Genomic DNA, 25,881 nt, shown 5'->3' with positions numbered 1-25,881 from the left:
TCACACGTAGTGGGATCTTTGTTAAAACTACAACGCTTGCCGAAACCCGGGATCGAACCAGGGACCTTTAGATCTTCAGTCTAACGCTCTCCCAACTGAGCTATTTTGGCACACTGCAGTTTGTGTGACCAGAAGTCACGTGGCACCATGCGTCGACACGAAGGCATCATAGAGCCCTTAAAGGAGATTTATAGTCACAGCATTCACTTCTATTTTATAACATCAGCATTGTACCCGCAGTAAAAACAATAGTTATTTTTGACAATCAAATATAAGCTCGGTTCAAAAATCTCCTTTCATGTTGTGATTGTTGCCTGTCTGCTGGCCGTCTATTTCCAGAACTTCCTGGATTTCCAGCATAATTTGCAGTTTCTCCTCTGCTGTTTACTTTCAGTTTCTAAGGACTACACATGAAAAAAGTTCTACTTGCTTTCATCAAGTTGTCTAAGGCTAGCTTTGGGATTGTCATGACTTTTACTATCTTTCAAAGCCGGCTAGGTCTTGTTCCCACCGGTTTCATTGGTATATTGCAGGTGAGGGCTTCAAAAATGCAACATGCTGGACTTTATTTCCTGAGGTTCTGCAGCGCTATGAGTATTGGTGTAAAATCTTTTGACATGTCCTTGCACATTGACTGAGAAAAGCATAAACTGCGGGATGCTGCACAATTGAGTTTCAGCTGCCCCCGAGACCCTAATCTGCTCTAAACAACTTTCTAAACCTTCCCCTTGGTCTTCCTTTTCTTGTCAGGAAGCGGTAAACCAAAACAAGCATGTCCAGTTGCCGAAACCCGGGATCGAACCAGGGACCTTTAGATCTTCAGTCTAACGCTCTCCCAACTGAGCTATTTCGGCCTGTTGTGCTAACTGTTGCCTACAATTGTGAGGTACCATGTGCTGGTGTGCAGGGATGCTATTGATGAGTGAAATTTTTATGTCGTTGCATGTTGCCGGAAATGAAAACAGGCAGCAAGATCCTTGACTTTGTTCCAGGTGAAACTAAGCAACCACTCTGTTATGACCAACAGGCACATGGGAAGCGAAAGAATCAAACACGCACTAGCCTGATTAACAGGATAGACAAACAATCACACGTAGTGGGATCTTTGTTAAAACTACAACGCTTGCCGAAACCCGGGATCGAACCAGGGACCTTTAGATCTTCAGTCTAACGCTCTCCCAACTGAGCTATTTTGGCACACTGCAGTTTGTGTGACCAGAAGTCACGTGGCACCATGCGTCGACACGAAGGCATCATAGAGCCCTTAAAGGAGATTTATAGTCACAGCATTCACTTCTATTTTATAACATCAGCATTGTACCCGCAGTAAAAACAATAGTTATTTTTGACAATCAAATATAAGCTCGGTTCAAAAATCTCCTTTCATGTTGTGATTGTTGCCTGTCTGCTGGCCGTCTATTTCCAGAACTTCCTGGATTTCCAGCATAATTTGCAGTTTCTCCTCTGCTGTTTACTTTCAGTTTCTAAGGACTACACATGAAAAAAGTTCTACTTGCTTTCATCAAGTTGTCTAAGGCTAGCTTTGGGATTGTCATGACTTTTACTATCTTTCAAAGCCGGCTAGGTCTTGTTCCCACCGGTTTCATTGGTATATTGCAGGTGAGGGCTTCAAAAATGCAACATGCTGGACTTTATTTCCTGAGGTTCTGCAGCGCTATGAGTATTGGTGTAAAATCTTTTGACATGTCCTTGCACATTGACTGAGAAAAGCATAAACTGCGGGATGCTGCACAATTGAGTTTCAGCTGCCCCCGAGACCCTAATCTGCTCTAAACAACTTTCTAAACCTTCCCCTTGGTCTTCCTTTTCTTGTCAGGAAGCGGTAAACCAAAACAAGCATGTCCAGTTGCCGAAACCCGGGATCGAACCAGGGACCTTTAGATCTTCAGTCTAACGCTCTCCCAAATGAGCTATTTCGGCCTGTTGTGCTAACTGTTGCCTACAATTGTGAGGTACCATGTGCTGGTGTGCAGGGATGCTATTGATGAGTGAAATTTTTATGTCGTTGCATGTTGCCGGAAATGAAAACAGGCAGCAAGATCCTTGACTTTGTTCCAGGTGAAACTAAGCAACCACTCTGTTATGACCAACAGGCACATGGGAAGCGAAAGAATCAAACACGCACTAGCCTGATTAACAGGATAGACAAACAATCACACGTAGTGGGATCTTTGTTAAAACTACAACGCTTGCCGAAACCCGGGATCGAACCAGGGACCTTTAGATCTTCAGTCTAACGCTCTCCCAACTGAGCTATTTTGGCACACTGCAGTTTGTGTGACCAGAAGTCACGTGGCACCATGCGTCGACACGAAGGCATCATAGAGCCCTTAAAGGAGATTTATAGTCACAGCATTCACTTCTATTTTATAACATCAGCATTGTACCCGCAGTAAAAACAATAGTTATTTTTGACAATCAAATATAAGCTCGGTTCAAAAATCTCCTTTCATGTTGTGATTGTTGCCTGTCTGCTGGCCGTCTATTTCCAGAACTTCCTGGATTTCCAGCATAATTTGCAGTTTCTCCTCTGCTGTTTACTTTCAGTTTCTAAGGACTACACATGAAAAAAGTTCTACTTGCTTTCATCAAGTTGTCTAAGGCTAGCTTTGGGATTGTCATGACTTTTACTATCTTTCAAAGCCGGCTAGGTCTTGTTCCCACCGGTTTCATTGGTATATTGCAGGTGAGGGCTTCAAAAATGCAACATGCTGGACTTTATTTCCTGAGGTTCTGCAGCGCTATGAGTATTGGTGTAAAATCTTTTGACATGTCCTTGCACATTGACTGAGAAAAGCATAAAGAAAAGTCCAGTTGCCAAAACCCAGATCGAACCAGGGACCTTTAGATCTTCAGTCTAACGCTCTCCCAACTGAGCTATTTCGGCCTGTTGTGCTAACTGTTGCCTACAATTGTGAGGTACCATGTGCTGGTGTGCAGGGATGCTATTGATGAGTGAAATTTTTATGTCGTTGCATGTTGCCGGAAATGAAAACAGGCAGCAAGATCCTTGACTTTGTTCCAGGTGAAACTAAGCAACCACTCTGTTATGACCAACAGGCACATGGGAAGCGAAAGAATCAAACACGCACTAGCCTGATTAACAGGATAGACAAACAATCACACGTAGTGGGATCTTTGTTAAAACTACAACGCTTGCCGAAACCCGGGATCGAACCAGGGACCTTTAGATCTTCAGTCTAACGCTCTCCCAACTGAGCTATTTTGGCACACTGCAGTTTGCGTGACCAGAAGTCACGTGGCACCATGCGTCGACACGAAGGCATCATAGAGCCCTTAAAGGAGATTTATAGTCACAGCATTCACTTCTATTTTATAACATCAGCATTGTACCCGCAGTAAAAACAATAGTTATTTTTGACAATCAAATATAAGCTCGGTTCAAAAATCTCCTTTCATGTTGTGATTGTTGCCTGTCTGCTGGCCGTCTATTTCCAGAACTTCCTGGATTTCCAGCATAATTTGCAGTTTCTCCTCTGCTGTTTACTTTCAGTTTCTAAGGACTACACATCAAAAAAGTTCTACTTGCTTTCATCAAGTTGTCTAAGGCTAGCTTTGGGATTGTCATGACTTTTACTATCTTTCAAAGCCGGCTAGGTCTTGTTCCCACCGGTTTCATTGGTATATTGCAGGTGAGGGCTTCAAAAATGCAACATGCTGGACTTTATTTCCTGAGGTTCTGCAGCGCTATGAGTATTGGTGTAAAATCTTTTGACATGTCCTTGCACATTGACTGAGAAAAGCATAAACTGCGGGATGCTGCACAATTGAGTTTCAGCTGCCCCCGAGACCCTAATCTGCTCTAAACAACTTTCTAAACCTTCCCCTTGGTCTTCCTTTTCTTGTCAGGAAGCGGTAAACCAAAACAAGCATGTGCAGTTGCCGAAACCCGGGATCGAACCAGGGACCTTTAGATCTTCAGTCTAACGCTCTCCCAACTGAGCTATTTCGGCCTGTTGTGCTAACTGTTGCCTACAATTGTGAGGTACCATGTGCTGGTGTGCAGGGATGCTATTGATGAGTGAAATTTTTATGTCGTTGCATGTTGCCGGAAATGAAAACAGGCAGCAAGATCCTTGACTTTGTTCCAGGTGAAACTAAGCAACCACTCTGTTATGACCAACAGGCACATGGGAAGCGAAAGAATCAAACACGCACTAGCCTGATTAACAGGATAGACAAACAATCACACGTAGTGGGATCTTTGTTAAAACTACAACACTTGCCGAAACCCGGGATCGAACCAGGGACCTTTAGATCTTCAGTCTAACGCTCTCCCAACTGAGCTATTTTGGCACACTGCAGTTTGTGTGACCAGAAGTCACGTGGCACCATGCGTCGACACGAAGGCATCATAGAGCCCTTAAAGGAGATTTATAGTCACAGCATTCACTTCTATTTTATAACATCAGCATTGTACCCGCAGTAAAAACAATAGTTATTTTTGACAATCAAATATAAGCTCGGTTCAAAAATCTCCTTTCATGTTGTGATTGTTGCCTGTCTGCTGGCCGTCTATTTCCAGAACTTCCTGGATTTCCAGCATAATTTGCAGTTTCTCCTCTGCTGTTTACTTTCAGTTTCTAAGGACTACACATGAAAAAAGTTCTACTTGCTTTCATCAAGTTGTCTAAGGCTAGCTTTGGGATTGTCATGACTTTTACTATCTTTCAAAGCCGGCTAGGTCTTGTTCCCACCGGTTTCATTGGTATATTGCAGGTGAGGGCTTCAAAAATGCAACATGCTGGACTTTATTTCCTGAGGTTCTGCAGCGCTATGAGTATTGGTGTAAAATCTTTTGACATGTCCTTGCACATTGACTGAGAAAAGCATAAACTGCGGGATGCTGCACAATTGAGTTTCAGCTGCCCCCGAGACCCTAATCTGCTCTAAACAACTTTCTAAACCTTCCCCTTGGTCTTCCTTTTCTTGTCAGGAAGCGGTAAACCAAAACAAGCATGTCCAGTTGCCGAAACCCGGGATCGAACCAGGGACCTTTAGATCTTCAGTCTAACGCTCTCCCAACTGAGCTATTTCGGCCTGTTGTGCTAACTGTTGCCTACAATTGTGAGGTACCATGTGCTGGTGTGCAGGGATGCTATTGATGAGTGAAATTTTTATGTCGTTGCATGTTGCCGGAAATGAAAACAGGCAGCAAGATCCTTGACTTTGTTCCAGGTGAAACTAAGCAACCACTCTGTTATGACCAACAGGCACATGGGAAGCGAAAGAATCAAACGCGCACTAGCCTGATTAACAGGATAGACAAACAATCACACGTAGTGGGATCTTTGTTAAAACTACAACGCTTGCCGAAACCCGGGATCGAACCAGGGACCTTTAGATCTTCAGTCTAACGCTCTCCCAACTGAGCTATTTTGGCACACTGCAGTTTGTGTGACCAGAAGTCACGTGGCACCATGCGTCGACACGAAGGCATCATAGAGCCCTTAAAGGAGATTTATAGTCACAGCATTCACTTCTATTTTATAACATCAGCATTGTACCCGCAGTAAAAACAATAGTTATTTTTGACAATCAAATATAAGCTCGGTTCAAAAATCTCCTTTCATGTTGTGATTGTTGCCTGTCTGCTGGCCGTCTATTTCCAGAACTTCCTGGATTTCCAGCATAATTTGCAGTTTCTCCTCTGCTGTTTACTTTCAGTTTCTAAGGACTACACATCAAAAAAGTTCTACTTGCTTTCATCAAGTTGTCTAAGGCTAGCTTTGGGATTGTCATGACTTTTACTATCTTTCAAAGCCGGCTAGGTCTTGTTCCCACCGGTTTCATTGGTATATTGCAGGTGAGGGCTTCAAAAATGCAACATGCTGGACTTTATTTCCTGAGGTTCTGCAGCGCTATGAGTATTGGTGTAAAATCTTTTGACATGTCCTTGCACATTGACTGAGAAAAGCATAAACTGCGGGATGCTGCACAATTGAGTTTCAGCTGCCCCCGAGACCCTAATCTGCTCTGAACAACTTTCTAAACCTTCCCCTTGGTCTTCCTTTTCTTGTCAGGAAGCAGTAAACCAAAACAAGCATGTCCAGTTGCCGAAACCCGGGATCGAACCAGGGACCTTTAGATCTTCAGTCTAACGCTCTCCCAACTGAGCTATTTCGGCCTGTTGTGCTAACTGTTGCCTACAATTGTGAGGTACCATGTGCTGGTGTGCAGGGATGCTATTGATGAGTGAAATTTTTATGTCGTTGCATGTTGCCGGAAATGAAAACAGGCAGCAAGATCCTTGACTTTGTTCCAGGTGAAACTAAGCAACCACTCTGTTATGACCAACAGGCACATGGGAAGCGAAAGAATCAAACACGCACTAGCCTGATTAACAGGATAGACAAACAATCACACGTAGTGGGATCTTTGTTAAAACTACAACGCTTGCCGAAACCCGGGATCGAACCAGGGACCTTTAGATCTTCAGTCTAACGCTCTCCCAACTGAGCTATTTTGGCACACTGCAGTTTGTGTGACCAGAAGTCACGTGGCACCATGCGTCGACACGAAGGCATCATAGAGCCCTTAAAGGAGATTTATAGTCACAGCATTCACTTCTATTTTATAACATCAGCATTGTACCCGCAGTAAAAACAATAGTTATTTTTGACAATCAAATATAAGCTCGGTTCAAAAATCTCCTTTCATGTTGTGATTGTTGCCTGTCTGCTGGCCGTCTATTTCCAGAACTTCCTGGATTTCCAGCATAATTTGCAGTTTCTCCTCTGCTGTTTACTTTCAGTTTCTAAGGACTACACATGAAAAAAGTTCTACTTGCTTTCATCAAGTTGTCTAAGGCTAGCTTTGGGATTGTCATGACTTTTACTATCTTTCAAAGCCGGCTAGGTCTTGTTCCCACCGGTTTCATTGGTATATTGCAGGTGAGGGCTTCAAAAATGCAACATGCTGGACTTTATTTCCTGAGGTTCTGCAGCGCTATGAGTATTGGTGTAAAATCTTTTGACATGTCCTTGCACATTGACTGAGAAAAGCATAAACTGCGGGATGCTGCACAATTGAGTTTCAGCTGCCCCCGAGACCCTAATCTGCTCTAAACAACTTTCTAAACCTTCCCCTTGGTCTTCCTTTTCTTGTCAGGAAGCGGTAAACCAAAACAAGCATGTCCAGTTGCCGAAACCCGGGATCGAACCAGGGACCTTTAGATCTTCAGTCTAACGCTCTCCCAACTGAGCTATTTCGGCCTGTTGTGCTAACTGTTGCCTACAATTGTGAGGTACCATGTGCTGGTGTGCAGGGATGCTATTGATGAGTGAAATTTTTATGTCGTTGCATGTTGCCAGAAATGAAAACAGGCAGCAAGATCCTTGACTTTGTTCCAGGTGAAACTAAGCAACCACTCTGTTATGACCAACAGGCACATGGGAAGCGAAAGAATCAAACACGCACTAGCCTGATTAACAGGATAGACAAACAATCACACAACGCTTGCCGAAACCCGGGATCGAACCAGGGACCTTTAGATCTTCAGTCTAACGCTCTCCCAACTGAGCTATTTTGGCACACTGCAGTTTGTGTGACCAGAAGTCACGTGGCACCATGCGTCGACACGAAGGCATCATAGAGCCCTTAAAGGAGATTTATAGTCACAGCATTCACTTCTATTTTATAACATCAGCATTGTACCCGCAGTAAAAACAATAGTTATTTTTGACAATCAAATATAAGCTCGGTTCAAAAATCTCCTTTCATGTTGTGATTGTTGCCTGTCTGCTGGCCGTCTATTTCCAGAACTTCCTGGATTTCCAGCATAATTTGCAGTTTCTCCTCTGCTGTTTACTTTCAGTTTCTAAGGACTACACATGAAAAAAGTTCTACTTGCTTTCATCAAGTTGTCTAAGGCTAGCTTTGGGATTGTCATGACTTTTACTATCTTTCAAAGCCGGCTAGGTCTTGTTCCCACCGGTTTCATTGGTATATTGCAGGTGAGGGCTTCAAAAATGCAACATGCTGGACTTTATTTCCTGAGGTTCTGCAGCGCTATGAGTATTGGTGTAAAATCTTTTGACATGTCCTTGCACATTGACTGAGAAAAGCATAAACTGCGGGATGCTGCACAATTGAGTTTCAGCTGCCCCCGAGACCCTAATCTGCTCTAAACAACTTTCTAAACCTTCCCCTTGGTCTTCCTTTTCTTGTCAGGAAGCGGTAAACCAAAACAAGCATGTCCAGTTGCCGAAACCCGGGATCGAACCAGGGACCTTTAGATTTTCAGTCTAACGCTCTCCCAACTGAGCTATTTCGGCCTGTTGTGCTAACTGTTGCCTACAATTGTGAGGTACCATGTGCTGGTGTGCAGGGATGCTATTGATGAGTGAAATTTTTATGTCGTTGCATGTTGCCGGAAATGAAAACAGGCAGCAAGATCCTTGACTTTGTTCCAGGTGAAACTAAGCAACCACTCTGTTATGACCAACAGGCACATGGGAAGCGAAAGAATCAAACACGCACTAGCCTGATTAACAGGATAGACAAACAATCACACGTAGTGGGATCTTTGTTAAAACTACAACGCTTGCCAAAACCCAGGATCGAACCAGGGACCTTTAGATCTTCAGTCTAACGCTCTCCCAACTGAGCTATTTTGGCACACTGCAGTTTGTGTGACCAGAAGTCACGTGGCACCATGCGTCGACACGAAGGCATCATAGAGCCCTTAAAGGAGATTTATAGTCACAGCATTCACTTCTGTTTTATAACATCAGCATTGTACCCGCAGTAAAAACAATAGTTATTTTTGACAATCAAATATAAGCTCGGTTCAAAAATCTCCTTTCATGTTGTGATTGTTGCCTGTCTGCTGGCCGTCTATTTCCAGAACTTCCTGGATTTCCAGCATAATTTGCAGTTTCTCCTCTGCTGTTTACTTTCAGTTTCTAAGGACTACACATCAAAAAAGTTCTACTTGCTTTCATCAAGTTGTCTAAGGCTAGCTTTGGGATTGTCATGACTTTTACTATCTTTCAAAGCCGGCTAGGTCTTGTTCCCACCGGTTTCATTGGTATATTGCAGGTGAGGGCTTCAAAAATGCAACATGCTGGACTTTATTTCCTGAGGTTCTGCAGCACTATGAGTATTGGTGTAAAATCTTTTGACATGTCCTTGCACATTGACTGAGAAAAGCATAAACTGCGGGATGCTGCACAATTGAGTTTCAGCTGCCCCCGAGACCCTAATCTGCTCTAAACAACTTTCTAAACCTTCCCCTTGGTCTTCCTTTTCTTGTCAGGAAGCGGTAAACCAAAACAAGCATGTCCAGTTGCCGAAACCCGGGATCGAACCAGGGACCTTTAGATCTTCAGTCTAATGCTCTCCCAACTGAGCTATTTCGGCCTGTTGTGCTAACTGTTGCCTACAATTGTGAGGTACCATGTGCTGGTGTGCAGGGATGCTATTGATGAGTGAAATTTTTATGTCGTTGCATGTTGCCGGAAATGAAAACAGGCAGCAAGATCCTTGACTTTGTTCCAGGTGAAACTAAGCAACCACTCTGTTATGACCAACAGGCACATGGGAAGCGAAAGAATCAAACACGCACTAGCCTGATTAACAGGATAGACAAACAATCACACGTAGTGGGATCTTTGTTAAAACTACAACGCTTGCCGAAACCCGGGATCGAACCAGGGACCTTTAGATCTTCAGTCTAACGCTCTCCCAACTGAGCTATTTTGGCACACTGCAGTTTGTGTGACCAGAAGTCACGTGGCACCATGCGTCGACACGAAGGCATCATAGAGCCCTTAAAGGAGATTTATAGTCACAGCATTCACTTCTATTTTATAACATCAGCATTGTACCCGCAGTAAAAACAATAGTTATTTTTGACAATCAAATATAAGCTCGGTTCAAAAATCTCCTTTCATGTTGTGATTGTTGCCTGTCTGCTGGCCGTCTATTTCCAGAACTTCCTGGATTTCCAGCATAATTTGCAGTTTCTCCTCTGCTGTTTACTTTCAGTTTCTAAGGACTACACATCAAAAAAGTTCTACTTGCTTTCATCAAGTTGTCTAAGGCTAGCTTTGGGATTGTCATGACTTTTACTATCTTTCAAAGCCGGCTAGGTCTTGTTCCCACCGGTTTCATTGGTATATTGCAGGTGAGGGCTTCAAAAATGCAACATGCTGGACTTTATTTCCTGAGGTTCTGCAGCGCTATGAGTATTGGTGTAAAATCTTTTGACATGTCCTTGCACATTGACTGAGAAAAGCATAAACTGCGGGATGCTGCACAATTGAGTTTCAGCTGCCCCCGAGACCCTAATCTGCTCTAAACAACTTTCTAAACCTTCCCCTTGGTCTTCCTTTTCTTGTCAGGAAGCGGTAAACCAAAACAAGCATGTCCAGTTGCCGAAACCCGGGATCGAACCAGGGACCTTTAGATCTTCAGTCTAACGCTCTCCCAACTGAGCTATTTCGGCCTGTTGTGCTAACTGTTGCCTACAATTGTGAGGTACCATGTGCTGGTGTGCAGGGATGCTATTGATGAGTGAAATTTTTATGTCGTTGCATGTTGCCGGAAATGAAAACAGGCAGCAAGATCCTTGACTTTGTTCCAGGTGAAACTAAGCAACCACTCTGTTATGACCAACAGGCACATGGGAAGCGAAAGAATCAAACACGCACTAGCCTGATTAACAGGATAGACAAACAATCACACGTAGTGGGATCTTTGTTAAAACTACAACGCTTGCCGAAACCCGGGATCGAACCAGGGACCTTTAGATCTTCAGTCTAACGCTCTCCCAACTGAGCTATTTTGGCACACTGCAGTTTGTGTGACCAGAAGTCACGTGGCACCATGCGTCGACACGAAGGCATCATAGAGCCCTTAAAGGAGATTTATAGTCACAGCATTCACTTCTATTTTATAACATCAGCATTGTACCCGCAGTAAAAACAATAGTTATTTTTGACAATCAAATATAAGCTCGGTTCAAAAATCTCCTTTCATGTTGTGATTGTTGCCTGTCTGCTGGCCGTCTATTTCCAGAACTTCCTGGATTTCCAGCATAATTTGCAGTTTCTCCTCTGCTGTTTACTTTCAGTTTCTAAGGACTACACATCAAAAAAGTTCTACTTGCTTTCATCAAGTTGTCTAAGGCTAGCTTTGGGATTGTCATGACTTTTACTATCTTTCAAAGCCGGCTAGGTCTTGTTCCCACCGGTTTCATTGGTATATTGCAGGTGAGGGCTTCAAAAATGCAACATGCTGGACTTTATTTCCTGAGGTTCTGCAGCGCTATGAGTATTGGTGTAAAATCTTTTGACATGTCCTTGCACATTGACTGAGAAAAGCATAAACTGCGGGATGCTGCACAATTGAGTTTCAGCTGCCCCCGAGACCCTAATCTGCTCTAAACAACTTTCTAAACCTTCCCCTTGGTCTTCCTTTTCTTGTCAGGAAGCGGTAAACCAAAACAAGCATGTCCAGTTGCCGAAACCCGGGATCGAACCAGGGACCTTTAGATCTTCAGTCTAACGCTCTCCCAACTGAGCTATTTCGGCCTGTTGTGCTAACTGTTGCCTACAATTGTGAGGTACCATGTGCTGGTGTGCAGGGATGCTATTGATGAGTGAAATTTTTATGTCGTTGCATGTTGCTGGAAATGAAAACAGGCAGCAAGATCCTTGACTTTGTTCCAGGTGAAACTAAGCAACCACTCTGTTATGACCAACAGGCACATGGGAAGCGAAAGAATCAAACACGCACTAGCCTGATTAACAGGATAGACAAACAATCACACAACGCTTGCCGAAACCCGGGATCGAACCAGGGACCTTTAGATCTTCAGTCTAACGCTCTCCCAACTGAGCTATTTTGGCACACTGCAGTTTGTGTGACCAGAAGTCACGTGGCACCATGCGTCGACACGAAGGCATCATAGAGCCCTTAAAGGAGATTTATAGTCACAGCATTCACTTCTATTTTATAACATCAGCATTGTACCCGCAGTAAAAACAATAGTTATTTTTGACAATCAAATATAAGCTCGGTTCAAAAATCTCCTTTCATGTTGTGATTGTTGCCTGTCTGCTGGCCGTCTATTTCCAGAACTTCCTGGATTTCCAGCATAATTTGCAGTTTCTCCTCTGCTGTTTACTTTCAGTTTCTAAGGACTACACATGAAAAAAGTTCTACTTGCTTTCATCAAGTTGTCTAAGGCTAGCTTTGGGATTGTCATGACTTTTACTATCTTTCAAAGCCGGCTAGGTCTTGTTCCCACCGGTTTCATTGGTATATTGCAGGTGAGGGCTTCAAAAATGCAACATGCTGGACTTTATTTCCTGAGGTTCTGCAGCGCTTTGAGTATTGGTGTAAAATCTTTTGACATGTCCTTGCACATTGACTGAGAAAAGCATAAACTGCGGGATGCTGCACAATTGAGTTTCAGCTGCCCCCGAGACCCTAATCTGCTCTAAACAACTTTCTAAACCTTCCCCTTGGTCTTCCTTTTCTTGTCAGGAAGCGGTAAACCAAAACAAGCATGTCCAGTTGCCGAAACCCGGGATCGAACCAGGGACCTTTAGATTTTCAGTCTAACGCTCTCCCAACTGAGCTATTTCGGCCTGTTGTGCTAACTGTTGCCTACAATTGTGAGGTACCATGTGCTGGTGTGCAGGGATGCTATTGATGAGTGAAATTTTTATGTCGTTGCATGTTGCCGGAAATGAAAACAGGCAGCAAGATCCTTGACTTTGTTCCAGGTGAAACTAAGCAACCACTCTGTTATGACCAACAGGCACATGGGAAGCGAAAGAATCAAACACGCACTAGCCTGATTAACAGGATAGACAAACAATCACACGTAGTGGGATCTTTGTTAAAACTACAACGCTTGCCAAAACCCAGGATCGAACCAGGGACCTTTAGATCTTCAGTCTAACGCTCTCCCAACTGAGCTATTTTGGCACACTGCAGTTTGTGTGACCAGAAGTCACGTGGCACCATGCGTCGACACGAAGGCATCATAGAGCCCTTAAAGGAGATTTATAGTCACAGCATTCACTTCTATTTTATAACATCAGCATTGTACCCGCAGTAAAAACAATAGTTATTTTTGACAATCAAATATAAGCTCGGTTCAAAAATCTCCTTTCATGTTGTGATTGTTGCCTGTCTGCTGGCCGTCTATTTCCAGAACTTCCTGGATTTCCAGCATAATTTGCAGTTTCTCCTCTGCTGTTTACTTTCAGTTTCTAAGGACTACACATCAAAAAAGTTCTACTTGCTTTCATCAAGTTGTCTAAGGCTAGCTTTGGGATTGTCATGACTTTTACTATCTTTCAAAGCCGGCTAGGTCTTGTTCCCACCGGTTTCATTGGTATATTGCAGGTGAGGGCTTCAAAAATGCAACATGCTGGACTTTATTTCCTGAGGTTCTGCAGCACTATGAGTATTGGTGTAAAATCTTTTGACATGTCCTTGCACATTGACTGAGAAAAGCATAAACTGCGGGATGCTGCACAATTGAGTTTCAGCTGCCCCCGAGACCCTAATCTGCTCTAAACAACTTTCTAAACCTTCCCCTTGGTCTTCCTTTTCTTGTCAGGAAGCGGTAAACCAAAACAAGCATGTCCAGTTGCCGAAACCCGGGATCGAACCAGGGACCTTTAGATCTTCAGTCTAATGCTCTCCCAACTGAGCTATTTCGGCCTGTTGTGCTAACTGTTGCCTACAATTGTGAGGTACCATGTGCTGGTGTGCAGGGATGCTATTGATGAGTGAAATTTTTATGTCGTTGCATGTTGCCGGAAATGAAAACAGGCAGCAAGATCCTTGACTTTGTTCCAGGTGAAACTAAGCAACCACTCTGTTATGACCAACAGGCACATGGGAAGCGAAAGAATCAAACACGCACTAGCCTGATTAACAGGATAGACAAACAATCACACGTAGTGGGATCTTTGTTAAAACTACAACGCTTGCCGAAACCCGGGATCGAACCAGGGACCTTTAGATCTTCAGTCTAACGCTCTCCCAACTGAGCTATTTTGGCACACTGCAGTTTGTGTGACCAGAAGTCACGTGGCACCATGCGTCGACACGAAGGCATCATAGAGCCCTTAAAGGAGATTTATAGTCACAGCATTCACTTCTATTTTATAACATCAGCATTGTACCCGCAGTAAAAACAATAGTTATTTTTGACAATCAAATATAAGCTCGGTTCAAAAATCTCCTTTCATGTTGTGATTGTTGCCTGTCTGCTGGCCGTCTATTTCCAGAACTTCCTGGATTTCCAGCATAATTTGCAGTTTCTCCTCTGCTGTTTACTTTCAGTTTCTAAGGACTACACATCAAAAAAGTTCTACTTGCTTTCATCAAGTTGTCTAAGGCTAGCTTTGGGATTGTCATGACTTTTACTATCTTTCAAAGCCGGCTAGGTCTTGTTCCCACCGGTTTCATTGGTATATTGCAGGTGAGGGCTTCAAAAATGCAACATGCTGGACTTTATTTCCTGAGGTTCTGCAGCGCTATGAGTATTGGTGTAAAATCTTTTGACATGTCCTTGCACATTGACTGAGAAAAGCATAAACTGCGGGATGCTGCACAATTGAGTTTCAGCTGCCCCCGAGACCCTAATCTGCTCTAAACAACTTTCTAAACCTTCCCCTTGGTCTTCCTTTTCTTGTCAGGAAGCGGTAAACCAAAACAAGCATGTCCAGTTGCCGAAACCCGGGATCGAACCAGGGACCTTTAGATCTTCAGTCTAACGCTCTCCCAACTGAGCTATTTCGGCCTGTTGTGCTAACTGTTGCCTACAATTGTGAGGTACCATGTGCTGGTGTGCAGGGATGCTATTGATGAGTGAAATTTTTATGTCGTTGCATGTTGCCGGAAATGAAAACAGGCAGCAAGATACTTGACTTTGTTCCAGGTGAAACTAAGCAACCACTCTGTTATGACCAACAGGCACATGGGAAGCGAAAGAATCAAACACGCACTAGCCTGATTAACAGGATAGACAAACAATCACACGTAGTGGGATCTTTGTTAAAACTACAACGCTTGCCGAAACCCGGGATCGAACCAGGGACCTTTAGATCTTCAGTCTAACGCTCTCCCAACTGAGCTATTTTGGCACACTGCAGTTTGTGTGACCAGAAGTCACGTGGCACCATGCGTCGACACGAAGGCATCATAGAGCCCTTAAAGGAGATTTATAGTCACAGCATTCACTTCTATTTTATAACATCAGCATTGTACCCGCAGTAAAAACAATAGTTATTTTTGACAATCAAATATAAGCTCGGTTCAAAAATCTCCTTTCATGTTGTGATTGTTGCCTGTCTGCTGGCCGTCTATTTCCAGAACTTCCTGGATTTCCAGCATAATTTGCAGTTTCTCCTCTGCTGTTTACTTTCAGTTTCTAAGGACTACACATGAAAAAAGTTCTACTTGCTTTCATCAAGTTGTCTAAGGCTAGCTTTGGGATTGTCATGACTTTTACTATCTTTCAAAGCCGGCTAGGTCTTGTTCCCACCGGTTTCATTGGTATATTGCAGGTGAGGGCTTCAAAAATGCAACATGCTGGACTTTATTTCCTGAGGTTCTGCAGCGCTATGAGTATTGGTGTAAAATCTTTTGACATGTCCTTGCACATTGACTGAGAAAAGCATAAACTGCGGGATGCTGCACAATTGAGTTTCAGCTGCCCCCGAGACCCTAATCTGCTCTAAACAACTTTCTAAACCTTCCCCTTGGTCTTCCTTTTCTTGTCAGGAAGCGGTAAACCAAAACAAGCATGTCCAGTTGCCGAAACCCGGGATCGAACCAGGGACCTTTAGATCTTCAGTCTAACGCTCTCCCAACTGAGCTATTTCGGCCTGTTGTGCTAACTGTTGCCTACAATTGTGAGGTACCATGTGCTGGTGTGCAGGGATGCTATTGATGAGTGAAATTTTTATGTCGTTGCATGTTGCCGGAAATGAAAACAGGCAGCAAGATCCTTGACTTTGTTCCAGGTGAAACTAAGCAACCACTCTGTTATGACCAACAGGCACATGGGAAGCGAAAGAATCAAACACGCACTAGCCTGATTAACAGGATAGACAAACAATCACACGTAGTGGGATCTTTGTTAAAACTACAACGCTTGCCGAAACCCGGGATCGAACCAGGGACCTTTAGATCTTCAGTCTAACGCTCTCCCAACTGAGCTATTTTGGCACACTGCAGTTTGTGTGACCAGAAGTCACGTGGCACCATGCGTCGACACGAAGGCATCATAGAGCCCTTAAAGGAGATTTATAGTCACAGCATTCACTTCTATTTTATAACATCAGCATTGTACCCGCAGTAAAAACAATAGTTATTTTTGACAATCAAATATAAGCTCGGTTCAAAAATCTCCTTTCATGTTGTGATTGTTGCCTGTCTGCTGGCCGTCTATTTCCAGAACTTCCTGGATTTCCAGCATAATTTGCAGTTTCTCCTCTGCTGTTTACTTTCAGTTTCTAAGGACTACACATGAAAAAAGTTCTACTTGCTTTCATCAAGTTGTCTAAGGCTAGCTTTGGGATTGTCATGACTTTTACTATCTTTCAAAGCCGGCTAGGTCTTGTTCCCACCGGTTTCATTGGTATATTGCAGGTGAGGGCTTCAAAAATGCAACATGCTGGACTTTATTTCCTGAGGTTCTGCAGCGCTATGAGTATTGGTGTAAAATCTTTTGACATGTCCTTGCACATTGACTGAGAAAAGCATAAACTGCGGGATGCTGCACAATTGAGTTTCAGCTGCCCCCGAGACCCTAATCTGCTCTAAACAACTTTCTAAACCTTCCCCTTGGTCTTCCTTTTCTTGTCAGGAAGCGGTAAACCAAAACAAGCATGTCCAGTTGCCAAAACCCGGGATCGAACCAGGGACCTTTAGATCTTCAGTCTAACGCTCTCCCAACTGAGCTATTTCAGCCTGTTGTGCTAACTGCTGCCTACAATTGTGAGGTACCATGTGCTGGTGTGCAGGGATGCTATTGATGAGTGAAATTTTTATGTCGTTGCATGTTGCCGGAAATGAAAACAGGCAGCAAGATCCTTGACTTTGTTCCAGGTGAAACTAAGCAACCACTCTGTTATGACCAACAGGCACATGGGAAGCGAAAGAATCAAACACGCACTAGCCTGATTAACAGGATAGACAAACAATCACACGTAGTGGGATCTTTGTTAAAACTACAACGCTTGCCGAAACCCAGGATCGAACCAGGGACCTTTAGATCTTCAGTCTAACGCTCTCCCAACTGAGCTATTTTGGCACACTGCAGTTTGTGTGACCAGAAGTCACGTGGCACCATGCGTCGACACGAAGGCATCATAGAGCCCTTAAAGGAGATTTATAGTCACAGCATTCACTTCTATTTTATAACATCAGCATTGTACCCGCAGTAAAAACAATAGTTATTTTTGACAATCAAATATAAGCTCGGTTCAAAAATCTCCTTTCATGTTGTGATTGTTGCCTGTCTGCTGGCCGTCTATTTCCAGAACTTCCTGGATTTCCAGCATAATTTGCAGTTTCTCCTCTGCTGTTTACTTTCAGTTTCTAAGGACTACACATGAAAAAAGTTCTACTTGCTTTCATCAAGTTGTCTAAGGCTAGCTTTGGGATTGTCATGACTTTTACTATCTTTCAAAGCCGGCTAGGTCTTGTTCCCACCGGTTTCATTGGTATATTGCAGGTGAGGGCTTCAAAAATGCAACATGCTGGACTTTATTTCCTGAGGTTCTGCAGCGCTATGAGTATTGGTGTAAAATCTTTTGACATGTCCTTGCACATTGACTGAGAAAAGCATAAACTGCGGGATGCTGCACAATTGAGTTTCAGCTGCCCCCGAGACCCTAATCTGCTCTAAACAACTTTCTAAACCTTCCCCTTGGTCTTCCTTTTCTTGTCAGGAAGCGGTAAACCAAAACAAGCATGTCCAGTTGCCGAAACCCGGGATCGAACCAGGGACCTTTAGATCTTCAGTCTAACGCTCTCCCAACTGAGCTATTTCGGCCTGTTGTGCTAACTGTTGCCTACAATTGTGAGGTACCATGTGCTGGTGTGCAGGGATGCTATTGATGAGTGAAATTTTTATGTCGTTGCATGTTGCCGGAAATGAAAACAGGCAGCAAGATCCTTGACTTTGTTCCAGGTGAAACTAAGCAACCACTCTGTTATGACCAACAGGCACATGGGAAGCGAAAGAATCAAACACGCACTAGCCTGATTAACAGGATAGACAAACAATCACACGTAGTGGGATCTTTGTTAAAACTACAACGCTTGCCGAAACCCGGGATCGAACCAGGGACCTTTAGATCTTCAGTCTAACGCTCTCCCAACTGAGCTATTTTGGCACACTGCAGTTTGTGTGACCAGAAGTCACGTGGCACCATGCGTCGACACGAAGGCATCATAGAGCCCTTAAAGGAGATTTATAGTCACAGCATTCACTTCTATTTTATAACATCAGCATTGTACCCGCAGTAAAAACAATAGTTATTTTTGACAATCAAATATAAGCTCGGTTCAAAAATCTCCTTTCATGTTGTGATTGTTGCCTGTCTGCTGGCCGTCTATTTCCAGAACTTCCTGGATTTCCAGCATAATTTGCAGTTTCTCCTCTGCTGTTTACTTTCAGTTTCTAAGGACTACACATGAAAAAAGTTCTACTTGCTTTCATCAAGTTGTCTAAGGCTAGCTTTGGGATTGTCATGACTTTTACTATCTTTCAAAGCCGGCTAGGTCTTGTTCCCACCGGTTTCATTGGTATATTGCAGGTGAGGGCTTCAAAAATGCAACATGCTGGACTTTATTTCCTGAGGTTCTGCAGCGCTATGAGTATTGGTGTAAAATCTTTTGACATGTCCTTGCACATTGACTGAGAAAAGCATAAACTGCGGGATGCTGCACAATTGAGTTTCAGCTGCCCCCGAGACCCTAATCTGCTCTAAACAACTTTCTAAACCTTCCCCTTGGTCTTCCTTTTCTTGTCAGGAAGCGGTAAACCAAAACAAGCATGTCCAGTTGCCGAAACCCGGGATCGAACCAGGGACCTTTAGATCTTCAGTCTAACGCTCTCCCAACTGAGCTATTTCAGCCTGTTGTGCTAACTGTTGCCTACAATTGTGAGGTACCATGTGCTGGTGTGCAGGGATGCTATTGATGAGTGAAATTTTTATGTCGTTGCATGTTGCCGGAAATGAAAACAGGCAGCAAGATCCTTGACTTTGTTCCAGGTGAAACTAAGCAACCACTCTGTTATGACCAACAGGCACATGGGAAGCGAAAGAATCAAACACGCACTAGCCTGATTAACAGGATAGACAAACAATCACACGTAGTGGGATCTTTGTTAAAACTACAACGCTTGCCGAAACCCGGGATCGAACCAGGGACCTTTAGATCTTCAGTCTAACGCTCTCCCAACTGAGCTATTTTGGCACACTGCAGTTTGTGTGACCAGAAGTCACGTGGCACCATGCGTCGACACGAAGGCATCATAGAGCCCTTAAAGGAGATTTATAGTCACAGCATTCACTTCTATTTTATAACATCAGCATTGTACCCGCAGTAAAAACAATAGTTATTTTTGACAATCAAATATAAGCTCGGTTCAAAAATCTCCTTTCATGTTGTGATTGTTGCCTGTCTGCTGGCCGTCTATTTCCAGAACTTCCTGGATTTCCAGCATAATTTGCAGTTTCTCCTCTGCTGTTTACTTTCAGTTTCTAAGGACTACACATCAAAAAAGTTCTACTTGCTTTCATCAAGTTGTCTAAGGCTAGCTTTGGGATTGTCATGACTTTTACTATCTTTCAAAGCCGGCTAGGTCTTGTTCCCACCGGTTTCATTGGTATATTGCAGGTGAGGGCTTAAAAAATGCAACATGCTGGACTTTATTTCCTGAGGTTCTGCAGCGCTATGAGTATTGGTGTAAAATCTTTTGACATGTCCTTGCACATTGACTGAGAAAAGCATAAACTGCGGGATGCTGCACAATTGAGTTTCAGCTGCCCCCGAGACCCTAATCTGCTCTAAACAACTTTCTAAACCTTCCCCTTGGTCTTCCTTTTCTTGTCAGGAAGCGGTAAACCAAAACAAGCATGTCCAGTTGCCGAAACCCGGGATCGAACCAGGGACCTTTAGATCTTCAGTCTAACGCTCTCCCAACTGAGCTATTTCGGCCTGTTGTGCTAACTGTTGCCTACAATTGTGAGGTACCATGTGCTGGTGTGCAGGGATGCTATTGATGAGTGAAATTTTTATGTCGTTGCAAACAGGCAGCAAGATCCTTGACTTTGTTCCAGGTGAAACTAAGCAACCACTCTGTTATGACCAACAGGCACATGGGAAGCGAAAGAATCAAACACGCACTAGCCTGATTAACAGGATAGACAAACAATCACACGTAGTGGGATCTTTGTTAAAACTACAACGCTTGCCAAAACCCGGGATCGAACCAGGGACCTTTAGATCTTCAGTCTAACGCTCTCCCAACTGAGCTATTTTGGCACACTGCAGTTTGTGTGACCAGAAGTCACGTGGCACCATGCGTCGACACGAAGGCATCATAGAGCCCTTAAAGGAGATTTATAGTCACAGCATTCACTTCTATTTTATAACATCAGCATTGTACCCGCAGTAAAAACAATAGTTATTTTTGACAATCAAATATAAGCTCGGTTCAAAAATCTCCTTTCATGTTGTGATTGTTGCCTGTCTGCTGGCCGTCTATTTCCAGAACTTCCTGGATTTCCAGCATAATTTGCAGTTTCTCCTCTGCTGTTTACTTTCAGTTTCTAAGGACTACACATCAAAAAAGTTCTACTTGCTTTCATCAAGTTGTCTAAGGCTAGCTTTGGGATTGTCATGACTTTTACTATCTTTCAAAGCCGGCTAGGTCTTGTTCCCACCGGTTTCATTGGTATATTGCAGGTGAGGGCTTCAAAAATGCAACATGCTGGACTTTATTTCCTGAGGTTCTGCAGCGCTATGAGTATTGGTGTAAAATCTTTTGACATGTCCTTGCACATTGACTGAGAAAAGCATAAACTGCGGGATGCTGCACAATTGAGTTTCAGCTGCCCCCGAGACCCTAATCTGCTCTAAACAACTTTCTAAACCTTCCCCTTGGTCTTCCTTTTCTTGTCAGGAAGCGGTAAACCAAAACAAGCATGTCCAGTTGCCGAAACCCGGGATCGAACCAGGGACCTTTAGATCTTCAGTCTAACGCTCTCCCAACTGAGCTATTTCGGCCTGTTGTGCTAACTGTTGCCTACAATTGTGAGGTACCATGTGCTGGTGTGCAGGGATGCTATTGATGAGTGAAATTTTTATGTCGTTGCATGTTGCCGGAAATGAAAACAGGCAGCAAGATCCTTGACTTTGTTCCAGGTGAAACTAAGCAACCACTCTGTTATGACCAACAGGCACATGGGAAGCGAAAGAATCAAACACGCACTAGCCTGATTAACAGGATAGACAAACAATCACACGTAGTGGGATCTTTGTTAAAACTACAACGCTTGCCGAAACCCGGGATCGAACCAGGGACCTTTAGATCTTCAGTCTAACGCTCTCCCAACTGAGCTATTTTGTTTACTTTCAGTTTCTAAGGACTACACATCAAAAAAGTTCTACTTGCTTTCATCAAGTTGTCTAAGGCTGCATGTTGCCGGAAATGAAAACAGGCAGCAAGATCCTTGACTTTGTTCCAGGTGAAACTAAGCAACCACTCTGTTATGACCAACAGGCACATGGGAAGCGAAAGAATCAAACACGCACTAGCCTGATTAACAGGATAGACAAACAATCACACGTAGTGGGATCTTTGTTAAAACTACAACGCTTGCCGAAACCCGGGATCGAACCAGGGACCTTTAGATCTTCAGTCTAACGCTCTCCCAACTGAGCTATTTTGGCACACTGCAGTTTGTGTGACCAGAAGTCACGTGGCACCATGCGTCGACACGAAGGCATCATAGAGCCCTTAAAGGAGATTTATAGTCACAGCATTCACTTCTATTTTATAACATCAGCATTGTACCCGCAGTAAAAACAATAGTTATTTTTGACAATCAAATATAAGCTCGGTTCAAAAATCTCCTTTCATGTTGTGATTGTTGCCTGTCTGCTGGCCGTCTATTTCCAGAACTTCCTGGATTTCCAGCATAATTTGCAGTTTCTCCTCTGCTGTTTACTTTCAGTTTCTAAGGACTACACATGAAAAAAGTTCTACTTGCTTTCATCAAGTTGTCTAAGGCTAGCTTTGGGATTGTCATGACTTTTACTATCTTTCAAAGCCGGCTAGGTCTTGTTCCCACCGGTTTCATTGGTATATTGCAGGTGAGGGCTTCAAAAATGCAACATGCTGGACTTTATTTCCTGAGGTTCTGCAGCGCTATGAGTATTGGTGTAAAATCTTTTGACATGTCCTTGCACATTGACTGAGAAAAGCATAAACTGCGGGATGCTGCACAATTGAGTTTCAGCTGCCCCCGAGACCCTAATCTGCTCTAAACAACTTTCTAAACCTTCCCCTTGGTCTTCCTTTTCTTGTCAGGAAGCGGTAAACCAAAACAAGCATGTCCAGTTGCCGAAACCCGGGATCGAACCAGGGACCTTTAGATCTTCAGTCTAACGCTCTCCCAACTGAGCTATTTCGGCCTGTTGTGCTAACTGTTGCCTACAATTGTGAGGTACCATGTGCTGGTGTGCAGGGATGCTATTGATGAGTGAAATTTTTATGTCGTTGCATGTTGCCGGAAATGAAAACAGGCAGCAAGATCCTTGACTTTGTTCCAGGTGAAACTAAGCAACCACTCTGTTATGACCAACAGGCACATGGGAAGCGAAAGAATCAAACACGCACTAGCCTGATTAACAGGATAGACAAACAATCACACAACGCTTGCCGAAACCCGGGATCGAACCAGGGACCTTTAGATCTTCAGTCTAACGCTCTCCCAACTGAGCTATTTTGGCACACTGCAGTTTGTGTGACCAGAAGTCACGTGGCACCATGCGTCGACACGAAGGCATCATAGAGCCCTTAAAGGAGATTTATAGTCACAGCATTCACTTCTATTTTATAACATCAGCATTGTACCCGCAGTAAAAACAATAGTTATTTTTGACAATCAAATATAAGCTCGGTTCAAAAATCTCCTTTCATGTTGTGATTGTTGCCTGTCTGCTGGCCGTCTATTTCCAGAACTTCCTGGATTTCCAGCATAATTTGCAGTTTCTCCTCTGCTGTTTACTTTCAGTTTCTAAGGACTACACATCAAAAAAGTTCTACTTGCTTTCATCAAGTTGTCTAAGGCTAGCTTTGGGATTGTCATGACTTTTACTATCTTTCAAAGCCGGCTAGGTCTTGTTCCCACCGGTTTCATTGGTATATTGCAGGTGAGGGCTTCAAAAATGCAACATGCTGGACTTTATTTCCTGAGGTTCTGCAGCGCTATGAGTATTGGTGTAAAATCTTTTGACATGTCCTTGCACATTGACTGAGAAAAGCATAAACTGCGGGATGCTGCACAATTGAGTTTCAGCTGCCCCCGAGACCCTAATCTGCTCTAAACAACTTTCTAAACCTTCCCCTTGGTCTTCCTTTTCTTGTCAGGAAGCGGTAAACCAAAACAAGCATGTCCAGTTGCCGAAACCCAGGATCGAACCAGGGACCTTTAGATCTTCAGTCTAACGCTCTCCCAACTGAGCTATTTCGGCCTGTTGTGCTAACTGTTGCCTACAATTGTGAGGTACCATGTGCTGGTGTGCAGGGATGCTATTGATGAGTGAAATTTTTATGTCGTTGCATGTTGCCGGAAATGAAAACAGGCAGCAAGATCCTTGACTTTGTTCCAGGTGAAACTAAGCAACCACTCTGTTATGACCAACAGGCACATGGGAAGCGAAAGAATCAAACACGCACTAGCCTGATTAACAGGATAGACAAACAATCACACGTAGTGGGATCTTTGTTAAAACTACAACGCTTGCCGAAACCCGGGATCGAACCAGGGACCTTTAGATCTTCAGTCTAACGCTCTCCCAACTGAGCTATTTTGGCACGCTGCAGTTTGTGTGACCAGAAGTCACGTGGCACCATGCGTCGACACGAAGGCATCATAGAGCCCTTAAAGGAGATTTATAGTCACAGCATTCACTTCTATTTTATAACATCAGCATTGTACCCGCAGTAAAAACAATAGTTATTTTTGACAATCAAATATAAGCTCGGTTCAAAAATCTCCTTTCATGTTGTGATTGTTGCCTGTCTGCTGGCCGTCTATTTCCAGAACTTCCTGGATTTCCAGCATAATTTGCAGTTTCTCCTCTGCTGTTTACTTTCAGTTTCTAAGGACTACACATCAAAAAAGTTCTACTTGCTTTCATCAAGTTGTCTAAGGCTAGCTTTGGGATTGTCATGACTTTTACTATCTTTCAAAGCCGGCTAGGTCTTGTTCCCACCGGTTTCATTGGTATATTGCAGGTGAGGGCTTCAAAAATGCAACATGCTGGACTTTATTTCCTGAGGTTCTGCAGCGCTATGAGTATTGGTGTAAAATCTTTTGACATGTCCTTGCACATTGACTGAGAAAAGCATAAACTGCGGGATGCTGCACAATTGAGTTTCAGCTGCCCCCGAGACCCTAATCTGCTCTAAACAACTTTCTAAACCTTCCCCTTGGTCTTCCTTTTCTTGTCAGGAAGCGGTAAACCAAAACAAGCATGTCCAGTTGCCGAAACCCGGGATCGAACCAGGGACCTTTAGATCTTCAGTCTAACGCTCTCCCAACTGAGCTATTTCAGCCTGTTGTGCTAACTGTTGCCTACAATTGTGAGGTACCATGTGCTGGTGTGCAGGGATGCTATTGATGAGTGAAATTTTTATGTCGTTGCATGTTGCCGGAAATGAAAACAGGCAGCAAGATCCTTGACTTTGTTCCAGGTGAAACTAAGCAACCACTCTGTTATGACCAACAGGCACATGGGAAGCGAAAGAATCAAACACGCACTAGCCTGATTAACAGGATAGACAAACAATCACACGTAGTGGGATCTTTGTTAAAACTACAACGCTTGCCGAAACCCGGGATCGAACCAGGGACCTTTAGATCTTCAGTCTAACGCTCTCCCAACTGAGCTATTTTGGCACACTGCAGTTTGTGTGACCAGAAGTCACGTGGCACCATGCGTCGACACGAAGGCATCATAGAGCCCTTAAAGGAGATTTATAGTCACAGCATTCACTTCTATTTTATAACATCAGCATTGTACCCGCAGTAAAAACAATAGTTATTTTTGACAATCAAATATAAGCTCGGTTCAAAAATCTCCTTTCATGTTGTGATTGTTGCCTGTCTGCTGGCCGTCTATTTCCAGAACTTCCTGGATTTCCAGCATAATTTGCAGTTTCTCCTCTGCTGTTTACTTTCAGTTTCTAAGGACTACACATGAAAAAAGTTCTACTTGCTTTCATCAAGTTGTCTAAGGCTAGCTTTGGGATTGTCATGACTTTTACTATCTTTCAAAGCCGGCTAGGTCTTGTTCCCACCGGTTTCATTGGTATATTGCAGGTGAGGGCTTCAAAAATGCAACATGCTGGACTTTATTTCCTGAGGTTCTGCAGCGCTATGAGTATTGGTGTAAAATCTTTTGACATGTCCTTGCACATTGACTGAGAAAAGCATAAACTGCGGGATGCTGCACAATTGAGTTTCAGCTGCCCCCGAGACCCTAATCTGCTCTAAACAACTTTCTAAACCTTCCCCTTGGTCTTCCTTTTCTTGTCAGGAAGCGGTAAACCAAAAC

The 25,881-nt window shown here is 43.6% G+C and overlaps 46 non-coding genes across 46 annotated transcripts; all 46 read right to left on the bottom strand.

Moving 5' to 3' along the window:
* Nucleotides 1-37: 37 nt before the first annotated feature.
* Nucleotides 38-110, bottom strand: TRNAF-GAA (transfer RNA phenylalanine (anticodon GAA)). The gene has a single exon. It is a non-coding gene; the product is annotated as a tRNA-Phe (tRNA).
* Nucleotides 111-781: 671 nt separating this feature from the next.
* Nucleotides 782-854, bottom strand: TRNAF-GAA (transfer RNA phenylalanine (anticodon GAA)). The gene has a single exon. It is a non-coding gene; the product is annotated as a tRNA-Phe (tRNA).
* A 270-nt stretch (nt 855-1,124) lies between these two features.
* TRNAF-GAA (transfer RNA phenylalanine (anticodon GAA)) lies at nt 1,125-1,197 on the bottom strand. Its single transcript has one exon. It is a non-coding gene; the product is annotated as a tRNA-Phe (tRNA).
* A 671-nt stretch (nt 1,198-1,868) lies between these two features.
* TRNAF-GAA (transfer RNA phenylalanine (anticodon GAA)) lies at nt 1,869-1,941 on the bottom strand. Its single transcript has one exon. It is a non-coding gene; the product is annotated as a tRNA-Phe (tRNA).
* A 270-nt stretch (nt 1,942-2,211) lies between these two features.
* Nucleotides 2,212-2,284, bottom strand: TRNAF-GAA (transfer RNA phenylalanine (anticodon GAA)). The gene has a single exon. It is a non-coding gene; the product is annotated as a tRNA-Phe (tRNA).
* An 894-nt stretch (nt 2,285-3,178) lies between these two features.
* On the bottom strand, nt 3,179-3,251 carry TRNAF-GAA (transfer RNA phenylalanine (anticodon GAA)). The gene has a single exon. It is a non-coding gene; the product is annotated as a tRNA-Phe (tRNA).
* A 671-nt stretch (nt 3,252-3,922) lies between these two features.
* TRNAF-GAA (transfer RNA phenylalanine (anticodon GAA)) lies at nt 3,923-3,995 on the bottom strand. The gene has a single exon. It is a non-coding gene; the product is annotated as a tRNA-Phe (tRNA).
* A 270-nt stretch (nt 3,996-4,265) lies between these two features.
* TRNAF-GAA (transfer RNA phenylalanine (anticodon GAA)) lies at nt 4,266-4,338 on the bottom strand. The gene has a single exon. It is a non-coding gene; the product is annotated as a tRNA-Phe (tRNA).
* A 671-nt stretch (nt 4,339-5,009) lies between these two features.
* TRNAF-GAA (transfer RNA phenylalanine (anticodon GAA)) lies at nt 5,010-5,082 on the bottom strand. The gene has a single exon. It is a non-coding gene; the product is annotated as a tRNA-Phe (tRNA).
* Nucleotides 5,083-5,352: 270 nt separating this feature from the next.
* Nucleotides 5,353-5,425, bottom strand: TRNAF-GAA (transfer RNA phenylalanine (anticodon GAA)). Its single transcript has one exon. It is a non-coding gene; the product is annotated as a tRNA-Phe (tRNA).
* A 671-nt stretch (nt 5,426-6,096) lies between these two features.
* TRNAF-GAA (transfer RNA phenylalanine (anticodon GAA)) lies at nt 6,097-6,169 on the bottom strand. The gene has a single exon. It is a non-coding gene; the product is annotated as a tRNA-Phe (tRNA).
* A 270-nt stretch (nt 6,170-6,439) lies between these two features.
* TRNAF-GAA (transfer RNA phenylalanine (anticodon GAA)) lies at nt 6,440-6,512 on the bottom strand. The gene has a single exon. It is a non-coding gene; the product is annotated as a tRNA-Phe (tRNA).
* A 671-nt stretch (nt 6,513-7,183) lies between these two features.
* TRNAF-GAA (transfer RNA phenylalanine (anticodon GAA)) lies at nt 7,184-7,256 on the bottom strand. The gene has a single exon. It is a non-coding gene; the product is annotated as a tRNA-Phe (tRNA).
* A 245-nt stretch (nt 7,257-7,501) lies between these two features.
* Nucleotides 7,502-7,574, bottom strand: TRNAF-GAA (transfer RNA phenylalanine (anticodon GAA)). The gene has a single exon. It is a non-coding gene; the product is annotated as a tRNA-Phe (tRNA).
* A 671-nt stretch (nt 7,575-8,245) lies between these two features.
* TRNAF-GAA (transfer RNA phenylalanine (anticodon GAA)) lies at nt 8,246-8,318 on the bottom strand. The gene has a single exon. It is a non-coding gene; the product is annotated as a tRNA-Phe (tRNA).
* A 270-nt stretch (nt 8,319-8,588) lies between these two features.
* TRNAF-GAA (transfer RNA phenylalanine (anticodon GAA)) lies at nt 8,589-8,661 on the bottom strand. Its single transcript has one exon. It is a non-coding gene; the product is annotated as a tRNA-Phe (tRNA).
* A 671-nt stretch (nt 8,662-9,332) lies between these two features.
* TRNAF-GAA (transfer RNA phenylalanine (anticodon GAA)) lies at nt 9,333-9,405 on the bottom strand. Its single transcript has one exon. It is a non-coding gene; the product is annotated as a tRNA-Phe (tRNA).
* A 270-nt stretch (nt 9,406-9,675) lies between these two features.
* Nucleotides 9,676-9,748, bottom strand: TRNAF-GAA (transfer RNA phenylalanine (anticodon GAA)). Its single transcript has one exon. It is a non-coding gene; the product is annotated as a tRNA-Phe (tRNA).
* Nucleotides 9,749-10,419: 671 nt separating this feature from the next.
* On the bottom strand, nt 10,420-10,492 carry TRNAF-GAA (transfer RNA phenylalanine (anticodon GAA)). Its single transcript has one exon. It is a non-coding gene; the product is annotated as a tRNA-Phe (tRNA).
* A 270-nt stretch (nt 10,493-10,762) lies between these two features.
* On the bottom strand, nt 10,763-10,835 carry TRNAF-GAA (transfer RNA phenylalanine (anticodon GAA)). The gene has a single exon. It is a non-coding gene; the product is annotated as a tRNA-Phe (tRNA).
* A 671-nt stretch (nt 10,836-11,506) lies between these two features.
* On the bottom strand, nt 11,507-11,579 carry TRNAF-GAA (transfer RNA phenylalanine (anticodon GAA)). The gene has a single exon. It is a non-coding gene; the product is annotated as a tRNA-Phe (tRNA).
* A 245-nt stretch (nt 11,580-11,824) lies between these two features.
* Nucleotides 11,825-11,897, bottom strand: TRNAF-GAA (transfer RNA phenylalanine (anticodon GAA)). Its single transcript has one exon. It is a non-coding gene; the product is annotated as a tRNA-Phe (tRNA).
* Nucleotides 11,898-12,568: 671 nt separating this feature from the next.
* On the bottom strand, nt 12,569-12,641 carry TRNAF-GAA (transfer RNA phenylalanine (anticodon GAA)). Its single transcript has one exon. It is a non-coding gene; the product is annotated as a tRNA-Phe (tRNA).
* A 270-nt stretch (nt 12,642-12,911) lies between these two features.
* TRNAF-GAA (transfer RNA phenylalanine (anticodon GAA)) lies at nt 12,912-12,984 on the bottom strand. Its single transcript has one exon. It is a non-coding gene; the product is annotated as a tRNA-Phe (tRNA).
* Nucleotides 12,985-13,655: 671 nt separating this feature from the next.
* Nucleotides 13,656-13,728, bottom strand: TRNAF-GAA (transfer RNA phenylalanine (anticodon GAA)). The gene has a single exon. It is a non-coding gene; the product is annotated as a tRNA-Phe (tRNA).
* A 270-nt stretch (nt 13,729-13,998) lies between these two features.
* On the bottom strand, nt 13,999-14,071 carry TRNAF-GAA (transfer RNA phenylalanine (anticodon GAA)). The gene has a single exon. It is a non-coding gene; the product is annotated as a tRNA-Phe (tRNA).
* Nucleotides 14,072-14,742: 671 nt separating this feature from the next.
* TRNAF-GAA (transfer RNA phenylalanine (anticodon GAA)) lies at nt 14,743-14,815 on the bottom strand. Its single transcript has one exon. It is a non-coding gene; the product is annotated as a tRNA-Phe (tRNA).
* Nucleotides 14,816-15,085: 270 nt separating this feature from the next.
* On the bottom strand, nt 15,086-15,158 carry TRNAF-GAA (transfer RNA phenylalanine (anticodon GAA)). The gene has a single exon. It is a non-coding gene; the product is annotated as a tRNA-Phe (tRNA).
* A 671-nt stretch (nt 15,159-15,829) lies between these two features.
* Nucleotides 15,830-15,902, bottom strand: TRNAF-GAA (transfer RNA phenylalanine (anticodon GAA)). The gene has a single exon. It is a non-coding gene; the product is annotated as a tRNA-Phe (tRNA).
* Nucleotides 15,903-16,172: 270 nt separating this feature from the next.
* TRNAF-GAA (transfer RNA phenylalanine (anticodon GAA)) lies at nt 16,173-16,245 on the bottom strand. Its single transcript has one exon. It is a non-coding gene; the product is annotated as a tRNA-Phe (tRNA).
* Nucleotides 16,246-16,916: 671 nt separating this feature from the next.
* Nucleotides 16,917-16,989, bottom strand: TRNAF-GAA (transfer RNA phenylalanine (anticodon GAA)). Its single transcript has one exon. It is a non-coding gene; the product is annotated as a tRNA-Phe (tRNA).
* Nucleotides 16,990-17,259: 270 nt separating this feature from the next.
* On the bottom strand, nt 17,260-17,332 carry TRNAF-GAA (transfer RNA phenylalanine (anticodon GAA)). Its single transcript has one exon. It is a non-coding gene; the product is annotated as a tRNA-Phe (tRNA).
* A 671-nt stretch (nt 17,333-18,003) lies between these two features.
* Nucleotides 18,004-18,076, bottom strand: TRNAF-GAA (transfer RNA phenylalanine (anticodon GAA)). Its single transcript has one exon. It is a non-coding gene; the product is annotated as a tRNA-Phe (tRNA).
* Nucleotides 18,077-18,346: 270 nt separating this feature from the next.
* Nucleotides 18,347-18,419, bottom strand: TRNAF-GAA (transfer RNA phenylalanine (anticodon GAA)). Its single transcript has one exon. It is a non-coding gene; the product is annotated as a tRNA-Phe (tRNA).
* Nucleotides 18,420-19,090: 671 nt separating this feature from the next.
* On the bottom strand, nt 19,091-19,163 carry TRNAF-GAA (transfer RNA phenylalanine (anticodon GAA)). The gene has a single exon. It is a non-coding gene; the product is annotated as a tRNA-Phe (tRNA).
* A 270-nt stretch (nt 19,164-19,433) lies between these two features.
* On the bottom strand, nt 19,434-19,506 carry TRNAF-GAA (transfer RNA phenylalanine (anticodon GAA)). The gene has a single exon. It is a non-coding gene; the product is annotated as a tRNA-Phe (tRNA).
* Nucleotides 19,507-20,177: 671 nt separating this feature from the next.
* TRNAF-GAA (transfer RNA phenylalanine (anticodon GAA)) lies at nt 20,178-20,250 on the bottom strand. The gene has a single exon. It is a non-coding gene; the product is annotated as a tRNA-Phe (tRNA).
* A 254-nt stretch (nt 20,251-20,504) lies between these two features.
* Nucleotides 20,505-20,577, bottom strand: TRNAF-GAA (transfer RNA phenylalanine (anticodon GAA)). The gene has a single exon. It is a non-coding gene; the product is annotated as a tRNA-Phe (tRNA).
* A 671-nt stretch (nt 20,578-21,248) lies between these two features.
* Nucleotides 21,249-21,321, bottom strand: TRNAF-GAA (transfer RNA phenylalanine (anticodon GAA)). The gene has a single exon. It is a non-coding gene; the product is annotated as a tRNA-Phe (tRNA).
* A 593-nt stretch (nt 21,322-21,914) lies between these two features.
* On the bottom strand, nt 21,915-21,987 carry TRNAF-GAA (transfer RNA phenylalanine (anticodon GAA)). The gene has a single exon. It is a non-coding gene; the product is annotated as a tRNA-Phe (tRNA).
* A 671-nt stretch (nt 21,988-22,658) lies between these two features.
* TRNAF-GAA (transfer RNA phenylalanine (anticodon GAA)) lies at nt 22,659-22,731 on the bottom strand. Its single transcript has one exon. It is a non-coding gene; the product is annotated as a tRNA-Phe (tRNA).
* A 245-nt stretch (nt 22,732-22,976) lies between these two features.
* TRNAF-GAA (transfer RNA phenylalanine (anticodon GAA)) lies at nt 22,977-23,049 on the bottom strand. The gene has a single exon. It is a non-coding gene; the product is annotated as a tRNA-Phe (tRNA).
* A 671-nt stretch (nt 23,050-23,720) lies between these two features.
* TRNAF-GAA (transfer RNA phenylalanine (anticodon GAA)) lies at nt 23,721-23,793 on the bottom strand. Its single transcript has one exon. It is a non-coding gene; the product is annotated as a tRNA-Phe (tRNA).
* Nucleotides 23,794-24,063: 270 nt separating this feature from the next.
* Nucleotides 24,064-24,136, bottom strand: TRNAF-GAA (transfer RNA phenylalanine (anticodon GAA)). The gene has a single exon. It is a non-coding gene; the product is annotated as a tRNA-Phe (tRNA).
* A 671-nt stretch (nt 24,137-24,807) lies between these two features.
* TRNAF-GAA (transfer RNA phenylalanine (anticodon GAA)) lies at nt 24,808-24,880 on the bottom strand. Its single transcript has one exon. It is a non-coding gene; the product is annotated as a tRNA-Phe (tRNA).
* A 270-nt stretch (nt 24,881-25,150) lies between these two features.
* TRNAF-GAA (transfer RNA phenylalanine (anticodon GAA)) lies at nt 25,151-25,223 on the bottom strand. Its single transcript has one exon. It is a non-coding gene; the product is annotated as a tRNA-Phe (tRNA).
* Between the last annotated feature and the right edge of the window lie 658 nt (nt 25,224-25,881).

The sequence above is a fragment of the Aquarana catesbeiana genome, linkage group LG04, assembly GCF_042186555.1.
Source record: "Aquarana catesbeiana isolate 2022-GZ linkage group LG04, ASM4218655v1, whole genome shotgun sequence".
Lineage (NCBI taxonomy): Eukaryota > Metazoa > Chordata > Amphibia > Anura > Ranidae > Aquarana > Aquarana catesbeiana.
Note: the sequence above shows the minus strand (reverse complement) of the source record. Positions and strands in the feature narration are given on the sequence as shown.